General features: G+C 39.5%; 1 protein-coding gene across 1 annotated transcript in view; it reads right to left on the reverse strand.

Moving 5' to 3' along the window:
• The window catches only part of LOC107749421 (ephrin type-B receptor 2-like), a 173,261-nt gene that overhangs the window by 53,166 nt on the left and 114,109 nt on the right, over positions 1–5,986 (reverse strand). The window lies entirely within an intron of this gene.

The raw sequence follows: 5,986 nt of genomic DNA on the forward strand, positions 1-5,986 counted from the left end.
AAAAAACTTGACCCTCTAACATTTGCACTCTCTATTCTATTTCTATTCTAATGGCCAATCCATAATTTTTTGGGGGGTATTTTTTATTTATTTATTTTTTAATAAGTATCGGTTCAGGCACTGTTTAGGCACCGGAACCGTTTTAAAAGTATCGATTTGGCACCGGTATCGAAAAAAAAAAAAACGATACCCAACCCTAGCTATGACATGGCTTCACCTGACACACTGATCTGGACAACGGATGCTGCTATTGTGTTGGCAATGTTACGACAATTTGTAATTGGAGTGGGTTCTTTCTTCGCCTGTCCTCTCCTTTCCTCTCAGGAGGGAAAATGAAAGACGTGATGACTAAAGTGGTCTCATTTTTCAAGATCTTTGTCCACCTTTTGTGGGTCTATCCCCCCTACCCCGTGCCCTTGGTAACAGGTTACAATAGGCCACGCCCACTGCTGCAAGACGACATGGCTTATTTGTGTCTAACTACTAAAAATACAACAAGCAATTCAACATGATGCAGTAGCCCACTGTAGCCGTAGGCACAAATGCCAAGCCCCTTATTAGGATGATAAACAAGCAGATGAATCATGCTATTTTGGGTCTGAATGTTCATAGCTGGATTGACGCGTCAGGACTCTTTATGAGTTTTGACTGCGCCTGTCAGAACCTTGGCCCCAAAACTCCAAACGTGCCCTTTCCTCAAGGACAGGGAAGTTGCCAGGGCAACCACAGCCGTTGCCATGCAGGGCCCTCCCTGGTTGTGCATGCATCCAATGTTCTGGTCAAAGCTGTGAGATGCCTCTTTCAGCAGGGGCGGAAGGAGAAGGGGGAGGGCTCTCTTCGCTGGAAACCAAGGTGTCTTTACAACAGAATCAAAATAAGATTGGAGGAAGAAAAGGTGTAGTTCTGAAAAAAAGGAAGCAGTGTGAAGGCAAACAAAGGGAATCAGTCAGGCCACTGGAAATGGGCCTAGTTTTCCTAAAAGCAGCTTTGCATTGCTGCGTGGCAAGATGGTTTTTCTCTGAAAGAATGGGAGGTGTTTTTGAAATTATGCCATTGCAATGCTTTTCACCTTAATGCTTTAAACTCAGCCACACATAGAAAAATCAATACAAACACAAATAAGTCTTCCGCTAAAAGGACGGCAGTTTGTTCCTTGGGTAAATAATAGCTGCAAAGTGGGGAGTCGGCACTTGATGAGAAGCAGAAATGAAAGAGAGAGAGTTCAGGAAATTGAGAGAGTCAAAGAGAGAGCGACAGGCAGTGAGACAGACAGGAAACGAGAGGGCTCTATTGTTGCCCGGCAGATGCAGTGTCTAATTGACAGAGACTGTCTGTGCAGCGTCCAGTGACAGTGGCGGCCTCAAGGTGGGGTGTGAAATGATGGGCAAGTGGCATAAAGGAGCTGTGTGTTCCCTGTCAGAGCGGACAGCAGGAGAGGAAAAGGAGGGGACGGCTGTGGGGCAGAGGATCTAGGGAGAGCAGCTGGTGTTCAATCCTGTTGCGATCCCTTCATACAGACATAAACGTGGATGCGCTCAGACGTACCCACGCACGCAAATAAAATCGGAACGAGTCTAGCAGTGTTCATTTGATTCCCGTCTTGTTTCTTTTGCAAATCCCAGGAGGGTATTTATATAAGATTATATCAGTTCTGACCAAAAGTTTAATGAGCCTTCAGGGAGTCTGACCTATTATCTGTTCAATCTGCAAAAACAACAGCTGCATAATGCCTCCAGACACATGGAACCCTATGCATTACATATGTACTGTACAAATGTTTTTATATATCAATATCATCTACAGCTAAATCAATTAGAGTCTAAGTCCATTAGTCTAGTTCCATTAGTTTATTTGCGCAGAAATACAGCAAAGTTGGTACCAAAATAATATTATTGTAGCATTAATTCTATCCTGAAGACGATGATTTAATGGAGATCCTTTTTGTGTTTTATTTGAACAAAGTATATCTCAAATGTTTCTCCTAGACTAAATAAAATTTATTAACACACATTTTTTTGTACTGCTCAACAATTGTATTAATTCACATAACGATTTAAATAAATTGATAGAACGACAGAACGAATGCTAGAAAGAACAACAGAACAATAAATGATAGACAGACAGACAGACAGACAGAGATAGATAGATAGATAGATAGATAGATAGATGTATTTTCTTGTTCAAAACAATGATGTTGCCTGGCTTCATGCAGAAACCCATATCAAACTGCGCCGATATTCAGCATTTATTGTCTGCTTCCCTAAGGCGTCTACACCTGCATTTTCCTGGGTGGGTATTGTTCGTCTGCGATTCATTTGAAGGGTTTAATGGTGGCCATTTAGGGGCGGAATACATTATAAGTGTCAATCATCAAGGCGACGAGAGTTTGCACTCCTTAAGCACAAATGCTTTATGTGCATTGCATCAATTAATTACCCTATAAACTATGTGTTTTAGAGAGAGAGAGAGAGAGAGAGAGAGAGAGAGAGAGAGAGAGAGAGAGAGAGAGAGAGAAAAAAAACATAATTAGATACTGAAAGAGAGAGAGAGAGAGAATAAGTGAAGAGGCAAGAGAGAGAGAGAGAGAGAGAGAGAGTGAGAGAGAGAAAAAAAACACTTGCCGGTGTTGTATGCACTCCCGAAATGTCTTCCCCTCACTGCTGTCTGCTTAACCCTGTTACAGAGACTCTGGGCCGGCTCTGTACTCCCACATGTGTATCAATCAAAGGAGCCTGTTAAAAGCAGACCCTGGGGGTCAGGGAAATTAAGCGGCTCTGCTTGTGTGGAGAAGAGGCCAGACCAGCACGAGTTGTGCGGGGGGGATGAACAATGCTCCTCTGTTGCTATGGTGACGGGGTGCCAAACTACTATTCGCAGACTCCTCCGTATTGGCCGACTGGCCCTTTGAGAACAATGGCATCTCCATGACATGGGGAAAGCAATATAAATGCTGGGTAGAAGCATGTTTTAAAAAAGGGATTTATATATTTAAAAAAGATTGCTTTGTCAAGCATGTCAGAGCAGAGTTTTTCTAACTTTTTGATGCACAGGCCCCCTAAATATGATTAGGATCCTTTAGGGACCCTCTTTATGAAAATAAAGCTATATATCATCATGCATAATCACACATACAGTACAGTATAAGTGTGATATTATGAAGATAACTATAGAGGACCAAACCTGCAGAAGTTCAAAGTATATAAATAAATAAATATATAGATAGATAAATAAATAAATGTAATAACAGGGAAATACAGAAATAAATGACTTGATAAAAACAAATATAGTTAATTTGTAATTTAATCCTGAATTTATTTTTATTAACTTTTTCCATTATGTATTATTTTCTGTATTTATTTTTACATTTATTTTTATTCTTCTTAACTTTTATTTACTTATTTTTCATTTATTTTTATATTTATTTAATTTATTTATTTATTTTTAAATGTATGTATTCATGCATTTATTTATTTTTTAATATTTATTTATTCCCACATGTATTTATTTCCAGATTTATTTATTCATTTATTTCTTTTTACTTTTCTGTGTGCAACATGGAAATGAGGAAAGCTCTTAACCAAATCATTGGTTAAGAGCTCACGCAGAAGCATCAGATCAAACTAACGACCAGATCAGAGTTTGTGCGATCAACTGGAGAGTTCCAAGATATTTTCACAGATTCACATTATGATGTTGAATTATTTTACAGCGACTGAATTCAGCTATTTTGCATTACTTTTCAGATTACATGTAATAAGTCGATCCAGGTATAGGCTTGCTGCAATAGACGGTGTTTTCGGTTATACCGGTGTTAAGCTACCGCGGCACCGCCCCCCGACCGTCGTTTTGATTTTTTTATAGTAAGAAAAATCATTTAGCCTAGTTCAGTTAGAGGACAGACACTTTTAAAAACTAAACGCTCAATGCAGCATGCCGAACCGTGCGCGAACGACAGTGCACCACGGAGCAGGAGTCAGATTTTATTTATCACGTGAGGAGAGTGAGTCGAGCTGACTGACAAGAGTGAGGTGAGAAAGACAAGACGATGGCAGAAGATTGTTTAGAAAGGAAATGCAAAGGCGCCTGTTTGGCAATATTTTAGATTTTGAAAAGCCTATTGACCGTAAGTTTTTTTAAACATTCGTTTCTTATTTATTTGGTTTCACAGTGTTTGCTGATTACTTTATTTAAACTTTGTGTATTTTATTTATTTTATTTTACATCAAGGTGTATATGCCGTGCCTCCAAGCTTTCTTATTCGTTTTGCTAATAAACGTTCTATGTTTCTTATTTATTTGGTTCCACAGTGCTGATTTTCAGTTTTATATACGTATTTAAACTTTGTGTAGCCTAAGTAATTTGTTATTTTATTAGGCATAGGCTTATATGGTGTATTTGTATTTGTTTTGTTAATAAAAGTTCTGAGTTTGACGTTGTTGTTGCTTGAATTGAATCAACGCCGAATTGCCCCTAATTTGAAAGTGAAAGTAAAATGCGCACGGCACTTTTACAAGCCATTTGAAAGCGAAGAAAAGAGGGAAACTCAAACGAACTAACACCCCCCACCCCAACGGTGATACCGGTATTACCGGTGTTGTCACACGTCGATTAACCGGTGGGAAAATTTCCTCACCGTCACAACCCTATCCAGGTAATGAAAACAAAATAATACAACCATGATTAAGTTCTTTTCTAGGCCAAATCAATGGCTCCCAAAAGAACAATTACCGTATTGACCCGAATATAAGACAATGTTTTTTTCTTGGAAATACATCTGAAAAAACGCGGTCGTCTTATATTCAGGGTCTAGACTTTGACATGTCAATAATACACCCACAACAATAGGTGGCGCCAAATATGCATAAAACGAGTGTGCCATGAAATACGTAATGTAATGTGTGTTGTAAAGATCGCGAGTAAAAACAAAAGAAAAAGAAAACCTTACAGCTGCATGAGTCGTGACTGTCACGTTAGCCTGATGGGACCAAACTCCCTTTGTGATTTTAAAACGTAAGACAGTACCCAGATTGAAGACTACAGTAAGATTGAACTTCTACTGTTAATAAGATTTTGGTAGGCTACTAATTAGATGGATAGCCTAAATGTCCTAAATCAGATGGTTTTTATTCTTTTTGGACCACACACACTGAGAGCATGAACTGACCTCCTAAAATCAGTTCACGCTGGAATGAAATATGGGACATTTTTCCCACAAAAGCTAATGTGTGTTTGGTTTACTGTTGTCAGGAGACCATATCTCATGACAGGACTGCTGTAGCGTTTTCGCACAAACTCCACTGTGTTCCCAAAATCCCACCTGAAAACAAAAATCACCATTTATGAGACCACAACATGAATTGTTTCCGGATAAATGAGTGTGCAAAAATTCCCTCGTACATTACTGCTGCTTTAAACAGGTGCACATATCATGTAACATAACTGTCACAATAGCTTTCTAACTACGCAATGTGCCAAACCCCAAAATCAACACGATCCATCCCTGAAAACACTGTGGCTGCGTCCGAAACCGCCTACTTCTCTACTATATAGTAGGCGAAAAGCAGTAGGCGAGCGAATAAGTATGTCCGAATCCTTAGTATTCATAAAAGAGTAGGCGAGAATTACCTGGGTGACGTACTAATTCTCGCGAGATTCGGACACGTGTCTACTTAAAGTGCGTCCGAAACCGCCTACTTCTCTACTATATAGTAGGAGAAAAGCAGTAGGCGAGTGAATAAGTATGTCTGAAACCTCAGTATTCATTAAAGAGTAGTCGAGAATTACCTGAGTGATGTACTAATTCTCGCGAGATTCGGACGTGCGTCTACTTAAAGTGCATCCGAAACCGCCTACTTCTCTACTATATAGTAGGAGAAAAGCAGTAGGCGAGTGAATAAGTATGTCTGAAACCTCAGTATTCATAAAAGAGTAGTCAAGAATTACCTGAGTGACGAACTAATTCTCGCGAGATTCGGACGTGCGTCTA

The sequence above is a fragment of the Sinocyclocheilus rhinocerous genome, unplaced genomic scaffold (genome assembly GCF_001515625.1).
Source record: "Sinocyclocheilus rhinocerous isolate Xijiao unplaced genomic scaffold, SAMN03320098_v1.1 scaffold889, whole genome shotgun sequence".
Lineage (NCBI taxonomy): Eukaryota > Metazoa > Chordata > Actinopteri > Cypriniformes > Cyprinidae > Sinocyclocheilus > Sinocyclocheilus rhinocerous.